This window comes from Triticum aestivum, chromosome 7A (assembly GCF_018294505.1).
Source record: "Triticum aestivum cultivar Chinese Spring chromosome 7A, IWGSC CS RefSeq v2.1, whole genome shotgun sequence".
Taxonomy (NCBI): domain Eukaryota; kingdom Viridiplantae; phylum Streptophyta; class Magnoliopsida; order Poales; family Poaceae; genus Triticum; species Triticum aestivum.
In genome coordinates this window covers 679,941,622-679,965,393 of record NC_057812.1, presented here as the reverse complement: position 1 = coordinate 679,965,393, position 23,772 = coordinate 679,941,622, and the positions used below count along the sequence as shown (strand labels likewise).

Below are 23,772 nucleotides of genomic sequence, written 5' to 3'. Positions count from 1 at the left end.
TGTTTGTAGGTAGTGTTAGTAGTCTACCAAGTGGCACCCAGTACAGGTGGGCTTGGGACAGACTAGGCACAGTGGCACGGTGTACCAAGTGGCACCCGGATGGTGGGCTTGGGAACCCTGCTCACATCGTTTGGGGCCGTAAGCGACACCCCGGCCGGATCTCCTTGCGGATGGAACCCGAATAGGCGATAAACCTGGACTAGAGACTTGTTCGGTTAGTCAGGTCGTGGCCGACTCCCTCGCCCGGCTTCCGCTTGAAGGTTGCCGAGGTACATGACGTGTACAGGGCGGTAAGTGGCGAGAGCGTGTGTGAAGAAGTACACCCCTGCAGGGTTAACATCATCTATTCGAATAGCCGGATTCCTCGGATATGGAAACTTGGACCCCTTGCATAGTTCATAGACAAGTGTAAGTGGATACTCTAAAATACGCAAGATAAGCGTGAGTGCTATGGATGGCGTTCTCGTAGGGAGACGGGAGCGGATCCATAGTGGTGTATTGATATGGTGAATATGTGGACTCGTGTGCGCCACCTCAAAAGAGTTACTTGCAGTCGTAGTTCAGGTTAGCCACAGAGTCAAAGCTGGCTTGCTGCAGTTAAACCCCACCACCCCTTTGTTGATAATGATGCATATGTAGTTAGTTCTGATGTAAGTCTTGCTGGGTACATTTGTACTCACGTTTGCCTATTTTATGTTTTTGCAGAGAGACTTCAGTCTCACTAGTAGTTCCGCGTGGACTTCGACGTTTAGCTTGTTACCTCAGCTACGATCTTGTGCCTCGGCAGGATCTGGTAGATAGTCAGGCTTCTCAGCCTTTTCATTTATAGATGTCTGTACTCAGACATGATAGCTTCCGCATGTGCTTTGATTTGTATGCTCTGATTGTTGGGTCATGAGACCCATGTTTGTAATATCTCGCTCCTCGGAGCCTATTGAATAAATTACTTGAGTCGTAGAGTCATGTTGTGATGCCATGTTGTATTTGCACATATCGAGCATATTGTGTGTATGTTATTGAAATGCTTGGTATGTGTGGGATCTGACCATCTAGTTGTTTATCCTTAGTAGCCTCTCTTACCGGGAAATGTCTCCTAGTGTTTCCACCGAGCCATGGTAGCTTGCTACTGCTCCGGAACACTTAGGCTGGCCGGCATGTGTCCTTCTTCGTTCCTGTGTCTGTCCCTTCGGGGAAATGTCACGCGATGAATACCGGAGTCCTGTTAGCCTGCTACAGCCCGGTTCACCGGAGTCCTGCTAGCCCAGTGCTACAGCCTGGATTCACTCGCTGATGACCGACACGTTCGATGCTGGGTCATGGATGCCTGTCCCTGTAAGTCTGTGCCACTTTGGGTTTACGACTAGCCATGTCAGCCCGGGCTCCTTATCATATGGATGCTAGCGACACTGTCATATACGTGTGCCAAAAGGCGCAAACGGTCCCGGGCTAAGGTAAGGCGACACCCGTGGGAATACCGTGCGTGAGGCCGCAAAGTGATATGAGGTGTTACATGCTAGATCGATGTGGCATTGAGTCGGGGTCCTGACAGCGTTGGTATCAGAGCTTGACTGCCTGTAGGATTACCAAGCCAAACTGGTCGAAGTTGAGTCTAGAAATGCTTTAGTTATATGTAAGGGAATTGATTGTGGGGTGGAACGTAAGGCTCTTTTTACTCCTTATACCTTATGCCCTTCTGATCTGAGTCATCTTATCTTTCCTACGGGGATTAAGAACTAGGCTATCTTTTCTTCTATCAGGATCACGTGTTACTAATCAGTGGACTTATAAGATTGTTGGATTTAAGTCTCAGTTCAGTTCCTACTACTTCCGTATGTTAATTGTTGATCTCGAAACCTTGATATTGTGCTTCTAAGTGGTTACGCCACCATTTTTGTGAATGTCTCAAATCTTTTCTGAGCATTTACAGCCGTTATGCTGTCCGAGTCATCCCAGGTTTCTAAATAATCTGATGCCTTTGCAAAATCCTTTCACTCTGGTTTCGATGTTCCTTTATGCCAGCTCAATCACACTAATTGTTGAGTTGAGGTATTCTATTGCCTTGACACTTATGTTGGAGATATTATTATGACCCTAGGTGTCTTAGAGGATCATCTAGTAATCTAGCTATGATTTGTGTCCCGGTGTGATGATTCTGGCCTTTACCCTCGAAAGCATCCCGTGGTGCTACTTAGCAGTAGGTATTCTATTTCTGGGTTTTGAACCCGAGATTCACTCTACCTACTTCTTGTTGATAGTAATTGCTAGTGCCTTTAGTATATTAGTAACCTTTGCGATAGTCCTTGAAGTCCGTGGTATCTTCTTCTTCCAGATACCATGAACTACGTATGGCAGGAGTTCCTCGTGAACTGAGATATCACAACAGGATTATTCTTGAGGAGTTCTCCATTCATAAATCGTGACTCTGCCAGTTCTACCTTTCTGCATGGGTTATCCGGAAGAAATATGTTGAACTTGGTTCGACATACTAACCTATGCATCCACAACTCAGAAAATTATATGTTCCTTTGAGTTGTTCTCTTTAGTTGCATTCTGACCCTCGTCTATCAATTGATAGTCAAGAGTATGCGTGCGTTCATTTATCGATGCCTATTACTCTTGTGGTCCGTCAAGCCATTCTATCGCAGAATGACTAGGAGAAACAAACTCCAGTACCTCTTCCATGTCCAGGATTGGGTCAAAGTAGTTGTGTTCCGTAGATCAAGTTACAATCCAGCTTCTGGTCTGCTCTACCCTGAAGTATTACCTTCTTTATGACAGGAATTTCATGAGGATTGCACCACCTTTTGTGAATTCTTGACATAGTGATACCTCTCGCCATTCTTTTTCATTCCTCGGTTCCGTGTTGTTGCAGCCGGAGTGCCGACAAGTGAATCATGGTGTGTGAAATCAATACTCCCAGCAACCTCGTTGCTTGGTAGCTAAAGGATAATAATTTCATTCTTAGCGTGTTGGTTTTTGAATCATCCTTCTAAGACTGATCGTGCTACCTAGTCCTTATTTCGGTGCACCCTTCGTTTAATGAGTTAGGATCTCGTCAAGTCCTCGCTCATTTGATTATATCGTCTTGCCCTGAAAAGCAAGATTGTTCTCGAGCTTAGTAACATATCGGTGGTCCGTGATTTTCCGTATATCTTCTCGGAAGTATTACCAGGTTGTCACCTGACCGCTATGTTGAGTTCGTGATCAAGTTGGTTTATTCCTGTAAACCACCCCTTCTCCAAGAATCGGTGTTAGATATCCCTGAGCTAGTTGATTAAGCTAGACAACAACTTGGAGAGTTGGAGGATAAAAGCTTGCCTGACTTAGTTCGTTCCAAAGGGATATTCTTGTGTAGTGTGTGTTGAAGAAAGATGATATCTTCATCAATTGGTCCCTGTGGTCTCGCCGGTTGCTGATTACTGTAGCAGTGCTTCTGATGACGCGGGCTTGATCATGAGGTCGTGGCAACAGCCCCGCCGCCTGGCGGGCGATCACTGTTGCCACTCCCCATCACGTCTTGATTAATGGCACGTGGGCCCTGGGGGAGGGCTCGGCCGACTCCCCCGGGCCGACTCCCGACGGGTCTGACTGGTGGTTCTCCTGCCGTCTCCCGAGGTCTCACTGACTAGTGGAGCCTGCTGCCTCCAGGCCGTACAGACAAGCCGTCGTGGGTGCAGGATTCGGCCCTGCGGTGCTGATGTCAGGGCCGGTATGGCAACAGTGCCACACCGCGCGGAGATCTTTCGGGGTACGGCGTGCTGTGGCCATGTCTGTCATTGGTGAGGGGCGGGGATGGGCTTCGCTGTAGCCACGCCCCTGCCTCGTCCCCTTTGATGAGGTCATGGGATTTGTTGGAGTCGCAGGCCGACTCCCCAAAGCCGGCTTCTCCGGAAGTCATCCCTGGGACTCGGCCGTGAGCGGGTAGTCGGCCACCTTGCCGTCGACTCCTCAGGAGGCGGCTCTTTGTCCTGGGGTCTTGAGGGGCGCAGCCTGCCCCGATGTCTTGAAAGGTTATGGGACTCGGGTTGGCCTACCCGTGGCCCATTACTCCGACAGTAGTCCCCGAAGCTGGTGAGGCGCCACGGACGATCGGCCGAGAAGCCTTAGCAGTTTCTCTTTCCGGGTGCTCAACACATGGTCTTTGATTGACTTCTGCCGGGCCAACTAGAAGGAGTCGGACTTGCTCAACTCGGACTCACTTAATTCCGACTCACTCAGTATTTCGAACGTCGCGGCAGGATTTAAGTGGCGTGCTAGCTAAGCCTCTAGTCCGCCGCCCGTTCTAGGCCTGTCAAGCGAGGGCACGTGGCTAGGCCGTCCTGCCAGCCTACGCGCGCGACGGGACAGGCCCATAGGCGGGGCCCGCCACTACCGCGCCTCGGCGCCCGAGCGGATCCGCTGCGGCCCCGGTGTACGGTTGGGATTCCCGTGGAGTTACTGCGCGCAGTAACTTTATCGTGGATCGTGGTAGTCATGGGGTTGTGGGCGCAGTAAATCCCCACGTCCTCCCCCTCGGTTTCGCAGCCCACGAGGCTATAAGTAGGGGGAAGAGGGGGGCACGCGCGCTCCTCCTTCCCACTACTCCTCGTTCTCTTCCTCCTTGCTGCTCCTCGCTCTCCTCCTTCCTCTTCTCTTCTTCGCTCCGCCGCACGCCCAACCTCCGGCGAACGCTGCAGCGACAGCTCGCAATGAGTTCTTCCTCCGCCGCCGCGCCTCCCCCCGTGCGCTCCGGCACCTGGGACGACTCCGAAGTTCATGAAGACCACATCGAGTTCCTCCGCCGGACTCGTCGGCTCCCCGGCGAGGATCGCGTGCAGGTGCGTCTTGCGCCGAAGGGGGAGATTTCCCCTGCGCCGCAGGAGGGCGAGCGGGTTATCTTTCGCTCGCACTACCTGCGCGGGTTGGGGCTGCCGGCGAGCAATTTTTTCTAGTCCGTCCTCGAGTTCTACGGCCTCCAGCCACACCACCTCACCCCCAACGCAGTGGTGCTGCTGTCCGCCTTTGTGGCCATGTGCGAAGGCTTCCTCGGAGTCCTCCCCACCCTCGAGCTCTGGGGGGAGTTTTTCTTCTCCAAGCTCGGCACCCAGGCCGCGGGCGTGCCGGCTCAGTGCGGCGCTTTCATCGTCGTGCGAAGGTCGGGGGCCGACAATCCCTTCCCCTCCATCTCGCTGATCAAGTCGGTGAAGATGTGGCAGAGATCCTACTTCTACGTCAAGAATGCCTCCGGGAGGGGGGACTGGGTCAACTTGCCGGCTTTCGAAGCCGGCCCGCCGGCTGGACGACTGCCCAACTGGTCATACCGGGCCAAGTCACTGACGCCTGCAGGAGCCGGCGCCATCACGCGACTCCGAGTGCGTCTGACTAGTCCAGACCTGCTGACCGCCTTCGTTTCGCGCCGAGTTCTCCCACTCCAAGGCCGCCCCCATATGATATGCCAGATGAGCGGGCACCGCGACCCAAGTCGGATGTGCACCAAGGACATGCCTCATGAAGAGGTGGCCTTCATGGTGAACTACCTCTCGGACAGCAGGCTCCTGGAGGATTGGCGGTTCGGCAAGGAGCCCTACTCCCGCGCCAACCCCCTGCCCGTGGTGAGTCGCCTTTCCTTTCTTTATTTGGATTGTCTTCTTCTTGCCGAGTTTTGTTTTGACCAGCCGGCTTTGGTTAGAATCCCCTCCTCCACCCACCAGCCGGCACCTCGGGGCCGGCTCGCGAGTTACTCGCCGACCGGGCGGAGAGCGACGTCGATGACCCCGATCTAGGGGCGGCGGCTTTGGAGGACGACGCCGAGGGAGGAGGAGGGACAGCATGCGACTTCAGGCCTTCGGCCACTTTCGTTGACTGGCCTGACGACGACGCCGAGGGAGAAGTCGCCCCTCGCCATCGGCCAGGAGCCAGCCAACCTGGCGCGGGCTCTTCTGGCGCGCCGGGCGCTCCAGGCGGCGGAAAGAAGCGCAGGGCCGTGCCAACCTTGTTCGGCAGTCGGCCGAAGAAGCCCAAGGGTTCGGCTGCGGTGACCCGGCGGGACGAGGCGGCCGCGAAGGCCATCCGCTTCCGTAAGGAAGTGAAGAAGCCGCCATTGGTCTCCGCGTAAGTATTCTGTCTTCAAAGTTTTATTCTTTCTTTGTGACTTTGTCTAAGTCTCTGCTTGCCCCTCTTGCTTCAGGGCTCCCTTCTCTCTTGAGAGGGTCACCGCCGCCTCCGTCATGGGGTCAGCGGAGACGTCCGCCACCACTCGGCGGATTGACCCCGCTGCTGACCTCCGGGAGGCGACGAAGCGGAATACGCAGGAGAAGCGCAACGAAGAAGAGGCCCTCCGCCTGGATAAGGCGGAGGCCGACAGGGCGGAGGCCTCCGCCAAGAAAAAACGGGCGGAGGCCGAAGCCGCCGCCGCGGCGTAGCAGCAGGCCGAGGAAGCCGCACGCCGCCAGTCGGCGGTTCTCGTTACCCCGTTGAACTCTGCGCCACCGCCTCCGGAGTTCACGGGGCAGACTGAGGAAGCCGACGGGGAGAACCCCGTCGTGGAGGGGGAGGGCAGTGACCCCTCTATGCCGAATGTGAACGTTCCGCCGGCGCCTCCGCCGGCGTCTGAAGGTGCACAGGGCGAGCAGCCGGCGGGCCCTCCGGTGCCGCCGACCGAAGACGAGGCCGTGGCGAGGCTACTCCTTCAAGTCGGCTCGCCAATGCGCCGCCGTCTGGAGAAGGTGACTTCGGCACCCCGCCCCCTGGAAGCCTGCGCCGCCAGCTCGGCGATCCCAGACGCCGAGGTGACGAGCGCCGCGCCCATTGGGTGGGTGCGAGGAGGCGGCACAGGGCCGCTGAACCAGGTGCTTCTGGACATCCAGGCGAAGCTTCGTGCCGAGGGCGACGCTCTCCAGAATTGCACCAAGGCGTACCTGGCGTCGCGGGCAGCCGTCCGGGTATGTTTTTCCTTTGGCCTTTGTTTTCCTTGTTCCTCTCCGTGCGCGCGCGCCAGCGCACCCACTGGGTGTAGTCCCCGAGTTTCGGGCTGGCTGCTGAGCAGGCAGCCCGGAACTCCAATTGATGAACTTTGGGTGTTAACTTTTTGTCTGAAACGTTCGTCGCAGGATTACCACAACCTCCGCGTCACTGCCTTCAACCGTAACGTTGAAGAGCTGGGCAAGCGAACCGCCGATCTGTCGAAGAGCCGGAGTAAGTCCTTTTCCTTCTTCGCGAGGGCGCGCTGGTGCACCCGCGGGCTGTAGTCCCCGAGATTCGAGCCGACTGCTGAGCAGTCGGGCCGGATCTCCCCGGCGACCTTCTTTATTGATGACTTGACGCCTTCTTTCTTTCTTCTTCTCACGGGCCAACGCTGCTCTTCAACAGCAGCTGAGTGACGCCAACTCTGCTTTGCGCGCCAAAGAGGAGGAGTGCGGCAAGCTCGCCATGGAGCGCGATCTGCTGGCCACTCAATTGGCAGAGCAGAAGGAGCTGCTTGTGAAGACGCAAAGGGAGGCGGAGGAGACGGAAACCGCCCTCCTGGCCGAGTTCGCAAGCGAGCGCTCCTCCTGGTCTGACAAGGAGGCGCTGCTGTCCTCCGGCTTCCACGAGATTGAAGACATCGTGATGGCGAGTTTCTTTATTTTCTTTCTTCGAGCTGCCGACTTAAATCGTGCCGACTCCTGGTTTTTGACTTGCTTCTTCGTTTCTTCGTGTCTTTGCAGACTTCTTCCCTGGGCAGTCGCAGGCCGCCATCCAAGCCATCAAGGCTGACCGTGAAGGTTGGAGGGCGGAGGGCGCAGAGATTGCTGCCGATGCCCCCCGAACTCTTGACGAGCACATCCTGAGCATCGAGGCTCGCCTTCGGCCGGCTCACCGGATGTTGCGCCGGCTTCAGCGTGTCGGTGCCCAAGCAATTGCCGCCCTGTGGCCGGATATGCAGGTCCGCGCACCCCCAGCCTGACGGCCGACTGGCTGGAGGTCGCGGCTCGTCGTCTTGAGGCCTGAAAGGGCTCTTCGGCCCGAGCTGGAGCGCGCCGGGCCTTGGAGTTCGTCAAGGCATGGTATCCGGGGCTGGACCTAGACCGGCTGGCCATGCTTCGGTCGGAGGCCAAGCCAGAGCTGGCAGCCGTGGAAGACGCCCTCGTCAAGCGTGCTGCGGCGATCACTGAGTACACCGACACCAGCATCTTCGTCCCCGAGCGGTTTGAAGACGGCGAGGACTCGGCGGAGGTGATTGGCTCTAGCGTCGAGGAAGAGGGCGAGGCGGAGGACGGAGACGAGGCGGAGGCACCAGAAGACGGAGCAGACGGCCAGCCTCAGCTCGATCGTGCCTCCAGCAACGAGCCGCGCGCGACCGACCCGACTGCCGCCTGAGGCGATCAAGCCGAGACTAGCCAGCCGGCCGCCCCGACACCTGGCACTGGCGCCTCCTCCGTCCCTCCGAATCCGTCCGCTGCTTCCTGAGCTGCCGCTGTATCTTTGTTTTGTCTGCTTTAGTAGTCTTTGAAGAACTTGTTAATTCGCACAATTCCACCCGCGGGGTGTATTTTGAACCTCTGCTCGAAAATTCGGCCAAGGGCCTATGCTATGTAAATATATTTATCTGAGTTCTATCTTTTCTTGCTCATTGCTCTTTTGGCTTTTTTCCTTTGCCGCTTTCTCTTAGTTGCCTGCCTTGCCAATCGGACAGCCGCTCTGTGGACTGTCGCTGGATCAAGTGCTAGGCTACTTTGGGAAAGCAAGTACTTAGCCGTTCTCAAGATTTTTTGAGCAAGTTAGATAGAAGATGGCAATTCGACTATCCGAGAGTCGGTTTGTGAGAAAGGCTGGAAGCTGTCTTGAGCTATGTTTTATGCTTTGAGTCCTTAGCCATTTTTCATGCGAATGCCCATTCTACCTTACTGCTGCCCACTGTACAGTCGCTCTGCGAGCTGCGGCTTCTGACAGGAGACGGTTTAGGCGTTTACACACTACTTGTCCGACTGCAGGAAGCATTTCATAGTGCAAGGCGGCAAGTCCCCGGGCCGACTTGTCGAGCCCGGTGCCAAACGGCACAAAAAGGAGTAACATACTCGCGGTCATAATTTTTATCATACAGACAAAAGAGGGCAGTCCCCGAGCTTGCCTCGGGGGCCCCGAAGTCTTGGTACTTTAATACAAAAGGTAGCGTGGTACATACTACATCAACTGTAAAATCTTCGGAGGAGATTTGCATTCGATGGCCGCTCTGTCTCCTTGCCGGAGTCGTCCCTCTTGCGTGCTTGGGGCTTCTGAGTATCGATCAGGTAGTAGGAATCGTTGCCCAGTACTTTGCTGATGATGAAAGGGCCTTCCCAAGGCTCCGACAGCTTGTGCTGGCCGGCTGTTCGCTGGATCAGCCGGAGCACAAGGTTGCCTTCTTGGAAAGATCTTGGCCTGACCTTCCTGTTGTGGTATCGGCGCAGGCTCTGCTGGTAGATCCTGGACCGGCTGAGTGCCAACAGCCGACCCTCTTCCAGCAGATCGACGCTGTCTTGTCGTGCTTCTTCTGCTTCCTCCTCGGTGTACATGGTGACTCGTGGGGAGTCGAACTCTATGTCCGTTGGGATGACGGCTTCGGCACCGTAGACGAGGAAGAAGGGCATGAAGCCAGTTGACTTGTTTGGAGTCGTGCGCAGACTCCAGAGGACGGCTGGCAGCTCGTCGAGCCAGCAGCCAGCCGAGCGCTCCAGAGGCTTGATCAACCGAGGCTTGATGCCGGACAGGATGAGGCCATTTGCTCGCTCCACTTGGCCGTTTGACTGCGGATGGGCGACGGACGCTAGGTCCAGTCGGATGCCCTGTGTTGCGCAGAAACGGGCCAAGGCGCCTTTGGCGAAATTTGTGCCATTGTCGGTGATGATGCTGTGTGGTATGCCATACCAAATTGTGATATCGGAGATGAAAGTTACGGTAGTCGGACCGTTCAGCTTCTTGATTGGCTTTGCTTCTATCCACTTGGTGAACTTGTCCACTGCGACAAGTAAGTGAGTTAAACCACCTCGTGCTGTTTTGAATGGTCCCACCATGTCTAGACCCCAAACCACGAAAGGCCAGGCAATGGGGATGGTCTTGAGTGCAGAAGCTGGCTGGTGCGGCTTGGAGCTGAACTTCTGACACCCTTTGCATTTTTGGACCAACTCCTTGGCTTCTTCCAAGGCAGTTGGCCAGAAGAAACCGTGTCGAAAGGCTTTGGCGACGAGTGCTCTTAAAGCCGCATAGTGGCCGCACTCGCCTTGATGGATGTCTTTGAGAATCGCTTGGCCTTGCTCTGGCTCTACACAGCGCTGGTAGACACCAGTGACGCTGCGCCTGACCAGCTCTCTGTTGACTATGGTGTAGGCTGCCGCCCGGCATTGTATTTGCTGAGCTGAAGTTTCATCAGTCGACAGCTCTTTGTTCACCAGGAATTTAAGGATGGGCTGGGCCCATGAGGGTGCTGCTATTTCTTCGACTGCCAGAACTGCGACTTGGACGAGGGCGGTTGGGCTGGGAGGCGGCGGGTTGGAGTCAACAGCCGCTTGCTGGGTTGATGAAGTCCCCAGGCCGACTGGCGCGGTCCTTGGGCCGGGTTCTGGAGTCTTTGAGTCCGCCACCGCAGTCCCCGAGCCGGGCTTGGCTGTGGCAGCCTTGGGGTCTTCCGCCAAAATCCTTGTTCCGACTGCCGGAGCTCTGGAGTCGGATCCGACGTCTTCGGGAGGAGCCGGCACAAAAATGAAGTCTGATTCTGGTGAAGGCTTGACAGACGGCTTGAGGAGGCGTTGAAGGGCGACACCAGATGGTATTCCTTGGCGGGTAGAGCCGATTCGTGCCAATGCATCTGCTTGGTCGTTGTCATTTCTTGGCACATGGAGGAACTCGCACCCTTCGAAATACCCGCTGAGTTGCTGCACGAGGAAACGGTAGCTCGCCATGTTTGCATCTTTCGCGTCCTAGTCGCCAGATGATTGTTGGACCACTAAGTCCGAGTCGCCATAACACAAGATCCGGCGGATGCCAAGCTCTTTGGCAAGCCGGAGCCCGTGAATGAGCGCCTCGTACTCGGCGACGTTATTGGAGGCGGCAAAGTGGATTTGCAGCGCATATTTGAGCTTGTCGCCTTTGGGAGAGGTGAGGACGACGCCGGCTCCCAAGCCAGTGTGCATCTTGGAGCCGTCGAAATGCATCCGCCAATGGGTGGAATCAGGTGCTGGAGGTAGGTACTGGGTCTCGGCCCAGTCGACGAGGAAGTCGGCCAGTGCTTGTGACTTGATGGCGGTGCGGGGCTGGTAGTGGATGGTGTAAGGAGCCAGCTCTATGGCCCACTTGGCCACTCGACCAGAAGCATCTCGGCTACCGATGATCTCGGCAAGTGGGGCCATGTAGACCACCGTGATTGGATGCTCTTGAAAGTAAGGCTTCAATTTCTTGGCAGCAAAGTGTACGCCATAGCACATCTTCTGGTAGTGGGGGTAGTTTTGCTTGGAGGTCGACAGTACCTCGCTCAGGTAATATACCGGTCTCTGGACAGGTAGCGCCTTGCCTTCCTCCTTGCGTTCTACTACAATGACCGTGCTGACTACCCGGCTAGTGGCGGCGACGTACAGGAGCATAGGTTCCTTGGGAGTCGGAGCCGCCAGGACGGGTGGAGTAGTCAACATCTTCTTCAACTGGTGAAAAGCTTCGTCCGCCTTATGGTTCCACTCGAAAAAGTGGTCTTCTTCATGAGTTGGTACAAGGGGAGAGCTTTCTCGCCTAGCCGACTGATGAATTGGCTGATGGACGCCAAGCAGCCGGTGAACTTCTGCACGTCCAGCAGTCGGCTGGGTACCTCCATTCTCTCAATGGCCTTGATCTTTACTGGGTTGCATTCTCTGCCGCGTTCAGAGACCAGGAAGCCAAGGAGCTGGCCGGCTGGTACTCCGAAGACACACTTCTCGGGGTTGAGCTTAATCTGGAACCGACGCAGGTTCTCAAAAATCTCCTTGAGGTCTTCCAGCAGTGTCCCACGCTTTTCCGTCTTCACCACCACGTCGTCCACGTAAACATGGGCCTTCCTGCCGAGCTGCTTGAGGAGGCACTTCTGCATGCAACGCTGAAAGGTGGCACCGGTATTCCTTAAGCCGAACGTCATGGTGAAGTAGCAGAAGGCTCCAAACGGCGTGATGAAGGCGGTTTTCAGTCTGTCAGCCGGGTTTAGCTTGATCTGGTGATATCCTGAGTACGCATCCAAAAAACTCAATAACTCGCATCCGGCTGTGGAATCTATCACCTGATCGATTCTTGGTAAAGCAAATGGGTCCTTGGGGCAGGCCTTGTTGAGGCTCGTGTAGTCAATACACATTCGCCACTGCATGTTCTTCTTTATTACCAGGACCGGATTTGCTAGCCATTCTGGAAAGAGTACTTCCATAATGAAGCCGACTGCTAGGAGTCGGGCTATCTCTTCTCCGACAACTCTTCTCTTCTCTTCTGATAAGCGGCGCAGGGGCTGTCTGACCGGCTTTGCATCAGATCAGACATGTAACTTGTGCTCGGCAAATTCCGTTGGTACACCTGGCATGTCTTTGGGGGACCATGCGAAGATGTCCCGATTCTCACGGAGGAAATCGACAAGCCCGCCTTCCTATTTGCTGTCGAGGTTTGTACCTACGATGGCGTACCTCTCTGGGTGCTCCGGGTCCAAGGGTATCTTCTTTGTCTCTTTGGCTGGCTTGAACGAACCCTCAGCCTCCGACTCTTTTGGGTTGGGCGACACCTCACGCTGCTTGCCGGCCATCGCCACAACTCGCTCAAGGAGCCACTTCTCAGCCGCGATTACCAAGGACTCGGCCAGCCGACTGCTCTCTGCTGCGCAAGCAGACGACTTCCGGTAGTCGCCAGCCATAGTCAAAATTCCCCTGGAATTGGGCATCTTCATCTTGAGGTAGTCGTAGTGGGGGACCGCCATGAACTTGGCCAAGGCAGGTCGGCCAAGCAGCGCATGGTATGGGATCTCAAGATCCACCACCTCAAACCAAATGGGCTCTCTACGGAAGTGATCTTTGTCCCCAAAGAGGACATCCATCAGGATCTTGCCGATTGGCGAGCAGGAAAGCCCAGGAACAATGCCGTGGAAAACAGTTCGGCTGTTCTGAAGCTGTCTTTGCTTGATCCCTAACTTCTCCATGGTGTCCTTGTACAGGATATTGATGCTGCTTCCCCCGTCTATTCAGAACTCGCGAGAAACGTGCGGCTCGTCTGTCCGTAGCAAAGGTGGCGTCCAGGACCAAGGCATAGGAGCCCGGACTCGGCATCACTTCTAGGTGGTCAGCCCTGCTCCAGCTGATGGGCTTCTCAGACCAGTGCATGAACTCTGGCGTCTCCGACGCTACTGCATTCACCTCTTGTCGCTGCAGCCGCCTGCTGCGTCGATCATCAGCCACACTGGTGAACACCACATAGGCTCCATGCTCTTCAGGGTATTCATCTTGTACTGCGCTGACTGGCCTGACAGCCGGCTGCTGGGGCGTGGGCAGAGGCGGCTGCCCAGCAGGCGGGGGAGGCAGGAGGCCGTCTCCCTTGGCGATCCTGGTGAGCCAGTGGCACTTCCGGGTGGTGTGATTCGACGGCTTTGCGCCGCTGTGGAACTTGCAAGGTCCATCCAAGGTCTGCTCATAGGAGAAGGCCGGCAACCAGTTTGGCTTGCCGCCTTTCTGTCGCTTGGGCGGGGGCTGCTCTTCTGGCAGCGGGGCTTCAACGGCCGTGACCTGCCGGCTGCTGGAAGCCGGCTGCGGGGCCTTGCGCTTGTTGTCGCCCTGCTGTTGTCGTCGGCCGGGGTCTGCCGCCGGAGTTCTTGGAGCTTGAGGAGCCACTTTGCCAGTTGTGCTGATTTGAATTTCCGCCTTCATGGAGGAGTCGGCCGTGGCGTACTTGTTCGCTATGATCAGCAGCTCGTCGAGGGTTTCTGGCTCATCACAGAGGAGCTTATGCTTGAGGAGGGTGCCTTCTCTACACCCAGCTGTGAAGTACTCGATGTCCTGCACCTCGTGCACGCCCTCGCAGGAGTTTCGGAGCTCAGCCCAACGCGTGAGGTAATCGCGAGTCGACTCGTCGGGGCCTTGCACGCACAAGGAGAGCTGACAAGGCTTGGGAGGACGCTTGTATGTGCTGGTGAAGTTGCGGACGAATGCTTCGGTGAAATCGACCCAGCTGTTGATGCTGCGGGGCTTTAGGCTGTTCAGCCATGTCCGGGCCGTGCCCTGGAGCATGAGCGGAACATACTTTATGGCAACACGCTTGTTGCCGTTTGCTATGCTGACAGCCGTGGAGTAGTCGACTAGCCAGTCTTCCACCTTCACGGAGCCGGTATACTTGGGCGTGTCTCTTGGGAGCGTGAACCCTCTGGGAAAGGGTTCGTCCTGAATGCGGGGCCCTAAACAAGGCGGACCCAGCTCGTCTTCTTCTTCCAGCGCTAAGGATCGGTGGAGTCGGTCGATCCGGTGGCGGGCGTCATTCTCCCCAACTCCCTCTCGGCGGCCAAGGCGGTCACCGAGAGTCGGATGGTCAACAGGCGGCGGGGTGACTCGCCTCTCCTTGCGGGGAGGGGGAGGCGGACAGTCGTCCCGTCGTTCCACTGCTCTTGGGCGGCCGTCTCGGTCGCGCTCTACGGTAATGCGAGTCCGACTGTGGCTGACAGTCGGCTCCTTGTCTCTTCTTCCTCGGGTGCCGCCAGTCGGCGTCCGAGACGTCGCGCCTTGATCTCGGTGAAGGTCGTCGACGCGCCGTTGAGGCGCTTCCATGTGGCAACCGGCCTCGTTCTGCGCGGCGGCCGCGTCGAGAAGCCGCTGGACTCGTTCCATCATGAGGCGGCATTCTTCGCCCTCGAAATTGTCCAGCTTGTCCGCCGCTGCCTGGGCGGCTCGAATGTTCTCCGCTGGTGTAGCGTACACAGGGCGGCTTGCCCCAAACAGGTTGGCGATGGCTACGCCGCGCTGCCGGACCGCGCCAAGGCGGCTGGGCCCCACCAAGGCCGGCGAGCCGCCGACGGCGCGATCCATCTCCCGCCGGTAGGCCTCTGACAAGCGCCTCATGCTGGCCAGCTTCTTCGCGCCTTCAACGAGCTGAAGGTGGCGCGCCTCCAACGAGCTGAAGGCGGCGCGCCTCCAACGTCTCTGCGTCAGCGTCTTTCGGAATGGGCGCAGTTAGGTCTTGCAGCACCGCGCCGAGCGAGTCGTGCGCTCCTCCGCCGGGGAGCTCGTCATGACTGATGACTAGCACCTCGGTGACGGTGCTTCTGTTGCTCTTTGCATGGGGGAGAGGTTCGTCGTAGACCACCACATTGGTGGGGAACGCGTCGAGCGACGCGGTATCGGAGTCGACCAGCATCGGGTCGGTGGAGCCTACGGACTCCAAGTCTACGGCAGGCTCGCCGGAAATGTGGAGTTGATCGAGGAGGCCCGCGAGGAGGTTCTCGGGGCCGCCCGTGCCTGCGTTGGATGCAGGTTTGTCGGAGAGGCGGACCTCGCCGACAAGTTCCGCCAAGGAGCTGACTGCGCAGACAATCTCGATGCTGCTTAGCGCGTTGGCGAAAACTTCGTCTGGCGTGCCTGGCTGGCTGCGCTCGCCAGGGAGGAAAAGGGTTCCTGTCCAAAGCAGATCTTCGGGCGGCGGTGCACCAAGCCCCACGGTGGGCGCCAAATGTCGGGGGTTTGGTGCGACATAAGCCAACGGATGGCTTATCATGGTGGGGGCGAGTAGAACGTCGCTGGTGCCTGGAAATGGATGAGGCGAAGACATGCACGCCGGCGAATCTTACCCAGCTTCGGGGCTCTCTGGGGAGATAATACCCATACTGCTGCTCTGCGGGGTCTCCGCATGATCACTATGGCCAAAGTGTTTACATGGTTGCTCCTTGAGCTGTTTCCTGGTGGTAGGAGAGGGCAGGACTAGCTCTCTCCCTTCTATATGATCTGGTCTAGAGCTAATGGGTTTCAACCCTTTGCATGGGTGCCCTGGGGGGTTTATATAGGCCTACCCCCCAGGGGTACAATGGTAATCCGGTAGGACGCGGGCCCAGCCGTCAGTGCCTCTGGCCTCCGTCTTCTCTGCCGACCGTTGGGGCCCGCCGACTGGCCTGGTACGGAGCCGACAGGCCGCGTCCGCCACGGGCGGGTCTCGCCGGCTGCTGATTACTGTAGCCGTGCTTCTGATGACGCGGGCTTGATCATGAGGTTGTGGCAACAGCCCCGTCGCCTGGCGGGCGATCACTGTTGCCACTCCCCATCACGTCTTGATTAATGGCGCATGGGCCCCGGGGGAGGGCTCGGCCAACTCCCCGGACCGACTCCCGACGGGTCCGACTGGTGGTTCTCCTGCCGTCTCCCAAGGTCTCACTGACTGGTGGGGCCTGCTGCCTCCAGGCCGTACAGACAAGCCGTCGTGGGTGCAGGATTCGGCCCTGCGGTGCTGATGTCAGAGCCGGTATGGCAACAGTGCCACACCGTGCGGAGATCTTCCGGGGTACGGCGTGCTGTGGCCATGCCTGCCCTTGGTGAGGTCGGAGGTGGGCTTCGCTGTAGCCACGCCCCTGCCTCGTCCCCTTTGATGAGGTCATGGGGTTTGTTGGAGTCGCAGGCCGACTCTCCAAAGCCGACTTCTCTGGAAGTCGTCCCTGGGACTCGGCCGTGAGCGAGCAGTCAGCCGCCTTGCCGTCGACTACTCAGGAGGCGGCTCTTTGTCCTGGGGTCTTGAGGGGCGCAGCCTGCCCCGATGTCTTGAAAGGTTATAGGACTCGGGTTGGCCTACCCGTGGCCCATTACTCCAACACCAGCTGTCCCCAGCTCGCACCCACGCCCCCGCTCGTCCCCACGCCTCAGCCCCTCCCACGCTGCCTTCTTCTTCTTCTCCACGCCAGAAGCAGATCCAACAGAATCGCCCCCAGCCCTTCTTCCTCCTCCTACACAGCCGCCATGGGAGCCCCAAAGTAGAAGGAGCTGCTTCAACAAAGAAGATCTAAAGGGCAGGATGGTCAGAGCCATACCAGGCAGTAAGATCAAGTAGGTAAGCCCCCTCTGCCCCTCTTCACTTCCCCCTTTCTTCTACTGCATAGGCATATGTAAACCCCCTTCTCCATGGATCTAGGACAAATCCATGGAGAAGCTGCTTCAAAAAAGAGGTGAATCTGGCACATCACACCAGCCTACTTGATGTTACTGCTGGATGTGTTAAACATGCCAAAAACTACTTGATGCATGCCAAACAAGTTTCTACCACCTGGATGTGTTAAACAAGCCAACTAAAAACAAGTTCTCTGGCCAATTAAAACATGATTAAAGCCAACTCAACAAAGCATTGTAGCCAAAAACTAAACATGCATTCTACCAACTTGTAGTTATTGTTTGCAAAATGAACAAAAAATTGACTGCCCAATAGATATGTGCAACGAAAAATTCGTAAATGTGCAACTGAACATGCATCCCAGCCAACTGAACCTATATTCTGGCAACTCGGCATGCATGCTAGCCAAATCTAAAACATGCATTGTACCCCACGTGTTTTCTGGCCAACTAAAAAACATGTATCCTGGCCAACTAAACATGTATCCTGGCCAAGTAAACATGTATATTTGGCAATACATGTTTGTGAGTGAACACTTTAGAAAAACTGTAGTATATGTGCAAATAAAAAACATGTTTTCTGGCCAACTAAACATGCATGTTGGCCAAAAACTGAGAAAATGTATCCTGGCCAACTGAGACATCTATTCTAGCCAACTAAATGCATTAACTGTCCAACTGAACATGCATGTTGGCCAAAAACTAAAATAAATGCAACCTGGCCAGCTGAGACATCTATTCTAGCCAACTAAAAACATTGAATGTCCAACTGAATATGTATGCTGACCAAGTGGGAAAATGCATCCTGGCAATTGAGACGTCTATTCTAGTGAAAACCAGAAATCTGTAGTGCAACAGGAAAAACACAAGAACTTTTGTCCATGGCTAATGAAGCCACAAACCATATTAACATATTCACACATATAATCTTGTCCCACACATATATTATGGTCCCACACCTATTGCAAACCATATTAATTTGTTCAAATATACCAGAACTAGAAACATAAACGGCGATGAAAACATATAACTATAATCTGTCCTCCAATTCTTCTTTCTTCTTTCACCTGGATTTTCCTTCTCAAATGTAGCATCCAATTATGTGCAGAAAAATCTGAAAAGAGCTCCTTGCAAAACGGAAACCTACAGATCATTGCAACAAAACAAAGGGAAAAAGTCTGAAAAACTCTGTAGCAAAAAGAAGTCATGCTCTTGCCAGTTATTTACTGCAAACTGTGCAACTAACATAACAAATCTGTGCAAACAAAAAATTTCATAACTGTTATAATAAAGATTATGCTACGGTCATGTTGCTTTTGGAACTAAGATTGTCACAAAATGGTGTGCAACTGCCTATTTACTAAGTTTTTAGGTTGTTTGAAACACTCTTTTTCTGTGGTTACCAACTGATGACATCAATTTCTTCTTTTTTAAATGTGCAGGGAGTGTGTGGCAGCATCCAAAAAAAGGAAAAAAAAATGCTTGATCTCAATGAGTTGCCTCCAGATCTCAATGAGCTTCCTCATGATATGGACCAGCAGCAACCCAGCATACAACAAGGAAATTAGACAGAAAATGGTCGATCTGTTTACTACACGCAGGCACGTCGTGATGGTAACCCTACGGGCCATGACAATGTGGCAGGCCAGTCACCAGCCCGTGGTGCCCCTGTAGTGGTGTCTTTGCAGTCAGAGAGCCATACTCTTGATGACACGGGAACCGAGGCAAATGTTCCTGGTCCAACCAGGACTGAGCTAGGAGCTGGGGCTGTTGACGGAGCTGTGCAAGTAGAAGAAGGACAGGATGAGGCTGGTTCTCAACCTATGGAACCCTATGTTGGCATGAGGTTTGACAGCCTTCAAATTGCTAAGGATCACTACAACAGCTACGCACTACGGATGGGTTTCTCTATCAAGATGAACACCTCTAGACGGACACCCCGCACCAATGAATTGATAAAACAACAGTTTTGCCGCAACAAGTTCAAGAAGCCCAAAGCTGATGATGGAGGAGCTGAGGCTCCTCCTGTCCTGGACCCTATTCCAGATCCAAAATCTGTTAACAGTGACGAGGAGATGGAAGAAGAACCTTCAATATTTGTTGAAGAGGAGGCTGGTACTAGTAAGAAGAAGAAGAAGCACAAACGCGAGACAATAAAGCAGACCGAATGCAAGGCGAAAATGTTGGTGAAGCTGATAAATGGGCGATGGGAGGTGACGCACTTTGTTCGTGACCACAATCATCCGCTCGTGAACAAACCTTCATTGTCCAAATACTTGAGATCCCACCAAGGCATCTCACCTGATGAAAAGGAGTTTCTGGGCATCTTGTATAACTGCAACTTGACTACAGGTGTGGTGTTTTTCTATATCCCTTAAAGAATTAAGTTTCCCTCTAGGCAGTCCAGTGTGCAACTGTTATGGTACTACTGTGCAACTGAAATGGCTTAACTGTGCAACTGGTGTCCAACTTCCCATGCTGTTTGTATATCACTTTTGGTGCTTGTTGTGCAACTAGATTGTCTTTACTGTGCAACTACACAATGTCCTGTATGCAAAAACTGCAAAGTGTTTTTAAAAAGGTGCAGCTAGGTGTCCATTTCCTGCGATTATCTTCTGTGCCAACACGTGTCCTATTACTGTGCAGCTGGATGTGCGCATTCGTGCAACTAAAAAAAGGATATACTGTTTGTTTTTGTATTATGCAGGACGAATGATGCATGTAATGGCAGAGTTCTATGGATCTGAGATGATGGTGCCGTTCGGACCAAAGGCAATAACAAATCTTTGTACAAGTTTCCGTAGAGATGACACAAAGGAGGGTGATCTGATTGAGACAATTGCGCACTTCAAGGATATACAAAAAACCAATCCAGACTTCTTCTGTAAGGTGAAATATGATGAAGAGGACAGAGTTGTCAACATATTTTGGGTGGATTGCTTAGCTCGAAAAGCTTATGCGGAGGCGTACCACGATTGCATATCGTTTGACACCACCTACATGACCAACATGTACAATATGCCGTTCGCGCCCTTCATAGGAATAAACCGACATGGCCAATCTTTCACGCTGGGTTGCGCGTTTGTGAGGCAGGAGTTGGCATCGAGCTTTGATTGGGTCTTTGGAGCATTCCTAGAGGCTATGGATGGCAAACCTCCTGACAACTTCATCACCGATCAGGATGGTGCGATGAGGCAGTCAATACAGAGCATCTTTCCAACCACCGTGCACCGCTGTTGTCGATGGCACATCATGAAAAAGGCTCAGGAAAAAGTTGGTTGGCTGCTGTGCCAGAATCCAGGACTCTCTGATGATTTCAACAAGTGTATTGACTTCAACTTCACTATAGATGAGTTTGAGCAGAATTGGGTTGGGTTAATGATGAAGTATGAGGCTATGACACACACGCACTTTGAGAAGTTGTACGAATACAGGTCAACTTGGGTGCCGTGCTACTTCAAACACATGTTCTTCCCCTTCCTCCAGTCTACACATCGTAGTGAGGGGTTCAACGCCATCCTGAAAAGATATGTGAACCCACACAACTCAATGCTGAACTTCGTCAAGCAATATGAAAAAATCCAGAACCACATCCTTGCCAAGGAAGGCTGCAATGATTACAGGACAGAACACCTTGAGATTGAGTTGTGGTCCAACTTCCCAATAGAGAAGCAAGCTTACAAAACCTATACTAGGGACCTTTACCGCAAGTTCAGAGAAGAGTTTGAGCTGATTGAGCATTATAATGCATTCCAAGTTGGTGCTGATGTATTTGAGCTCAGACCGAACCAGGAATTTGTTGCCAAATATGGTTCTCGGAACTACTTGGTGCATGCAAGGGTGGAGGAGGGTTCCTATTTGTGTGAGTGCTGTAAACTGGACAAGGACGGCATCCTCTGTTGCCACATCCTCAAGGTGTTTACCCATATTGGAGTTGATGTCATACCGGAAAGGTACCTGCTAAGACGGTGGACACCTACTACTGTACCTAGTGCGCCAGGGACTGGTTATGAGCAACCAGATGAAATGCCTACTCAATCAAAGAAGCAGATAAGGGAGAGGAACATGATATACGATTTTCGGAAACTAGCAAAGTTTGCGAGTGGTTCTGATACAGCACAAGCTATTGTATACAAGCATATGCGTGCAACACGTACCGAGATCGGCCACCTGAACAAGTCCAAGACAAAGAAAAAACCGACTGCTGCAACGGGGCCATCAGATGATGGCAACCCTCGAGGACCTCCTCCACCTCCAGACAGCAATCAGGGGGCTCATCATCCAGGTAATTACCTGCCCCAACTCCTGATCTAACTAGGTGTGTAACTTCAGTTGCACACATCATTGTGCCCAGATACACACACCATGGTAGCCACTTGGACAGAACAGGATGCCTAGTTGCGCATGCTGTGTTAGTTCAAGCATCAAGATAACACAACTAACTTATTTTTCCTGTTCTGGATATAGGTGATGTCAACCCTCAAGAACCTCCTCCCCCTCCTGGCTATACACGGCATCCTCCGCCACCTCCTCCCCCGCGTGCTCCTCCCAATGGCCCTACAGGCAGCACTCAGGGGGCTCATCGTCCAGGTAATTACCTACCCCCAACTCCCCATCAAACTAGGTCTGTAACTCCAGTTGCACACATCATGGTGCTCAGTTGCACCGAATAGGCTACCTAGTTGTGCACGCTGTGTTAGTTCGAGCATCAAAAGATAAACACAACTGACTTGTTTGTCCTGTTCTGCCTATAGGTGATGCCAACCCTCAAAGACCTCCTCCCCCGCCAGGCCCAACTAGCAGTGCCCTGCGTGCTACTCTCAATGGACCTACATGCAGGACTCAGGGGGCTCATCACCCAGGTAAGTACCTTCACCGACTCCAAACAAAAACCAGGGTGTGTGACTTTAGTTGCACATATCATAGTGCCCAGTTGAACAGAACATGCTGCCTAGTTGCGTGCGCTGTGTTAGTTTGAGGATCAAGCTAAAAATCTAACTTGTTTTCATGTTCTGCCCATAGGCGATTACAATCCAAGTACCATGACGGGCCGTGCTACTGCAGGTGTTTTTTTCAACTTAACTTGCACACAACAACCAGTTAGTTGCACAAAATGTGCTGTGTGGTTGCACAGAACATCAGTGCTGGTTGCACAATAACAAAAATACTAAACTTTTTATATGATTATTACACAGGTGATCGTGACGGTCCTACTGCCCCGTTGGAGGCTGCATCCCTTGCACAAGCTTCTGATGATTTTGTGTCCAGGGATCCTCCAAGGTCTACTACAAAGGGTAGGGCAAAGAGTCGATGGTACAAATCGGCACTGGAGCTACACCCAAAGAAGAAAAACAAATGCAGCCAGTGCCAATCTACAGAGCACACTGCTGGTGTGTGTCCACTCAGGCTCCTGTGATTCTGTTTCCTCATTTGTAACTTTGGAACAAAAAAGGAAAAGAATGATGTTTTTTAGCAATGTTGGGACCAAGTGGACACATTCAGCATCTATGATTCCTCTTTATCTAATTTATGCTCCTTGAATTAGTTCATGCACTGTGTAAAAAATTGCTATTTGTGCCTTTGTTGACAACTGGTTAAATATTTAGTTGTTGAACAATTGTATATCCAGTGCTCCTAATGTATCAACAAAAGTGATGATATTGAGTTGCAAACGCAATTACTAGTAGTGTGCAACTACAAAATCTGCTTAAAAAAATTGTACAAACCAACAACTTCCTCCATGGAGCAGAAAAAAAGAAAAATAGTACTGACCTACTCCTTGTTGTATCTCAGCAACTTCCTCCATGGGGCGGTGTTGTGCACGCTGGTGACCCAATCATATGCCAGCTTCTTCCTGATGTTGAGTACTTCCTTAGGGTCGTAGTTGGGCAGTTGGCTACCATTCCACTTGGTGGCGTTAAGCAGTGCGAGCAACCCACACTCATTACTGCAAAATGGGAAAAAAATTTGTCACATAAAATTAAAACCAAATAAAGGTAATGCACTCTGTGCAACTGCTTATGTCCTACTGTGCAACTGCTTCTGTTCTACTGTGCAACTGCTTATGTCCTACTGTGCAACTGCTTGTGTTCTACTGCAACTCATTATGTGCCACTGTGCAACTGCTTACGTGCCAGTGTGCAACTACTTATGCGCCACTCTGCAACTGGCTAGATAATCCATTAGAAACTCATAAAAATGATAAAACAGATTGAAGACTAGTACCGTGTCTTAAAAAAACTAAAGATTACACATGTAGAAAAATTTAAAAACTACAAAATGATGGTATATGATTGAGAAGGAATGCCATGCTTATTGTCTTACTTGCCGAGCTGCTTCGATACGTCAATGTCAATAATCTGGAACTGCTCGATGCTAAACTTTGGGTAATGCTTCCTCCATAGCTGGCGTACTGCCCCCGTGATGGTAGAGGCGATGGTCATCAGCACAATGTTGTCCAGCATCCTGCTTGAGTCAAGAACTTCAAAGCGTCCGTCCCTCAAATTAACATTGAAGACCCAATAATGCCTCCCTCCCTCCTTATCGGTTACATCAGCGCACTCGAGCACTGGCAGCATGACCTGCAACCGTGAATGATTTCAAACACAAAATACATGTTGTAGCTAAGAAAAAACAGTAAAAGACTTGGTCAAGTTAAAAACAAGTTGCAACAAGTATCTGCCAACTAACAGATGTGTCATGTGCAACTGGACAT

General features: G+C 53.2%; 1 pseudogene; it reads left to right on the top strand.

Moving 5' to 3' along the window:
• LOC123153725 (uncharacterized) overlaps positions 1-22,473 on the top strand; it is a 75,411-nt pseudogene extending 52,938 nt beyond the window's left edge.
• The last annotated feature ends 1,299 nt before the right edge of the window (positions 22,474-23,772 follow it).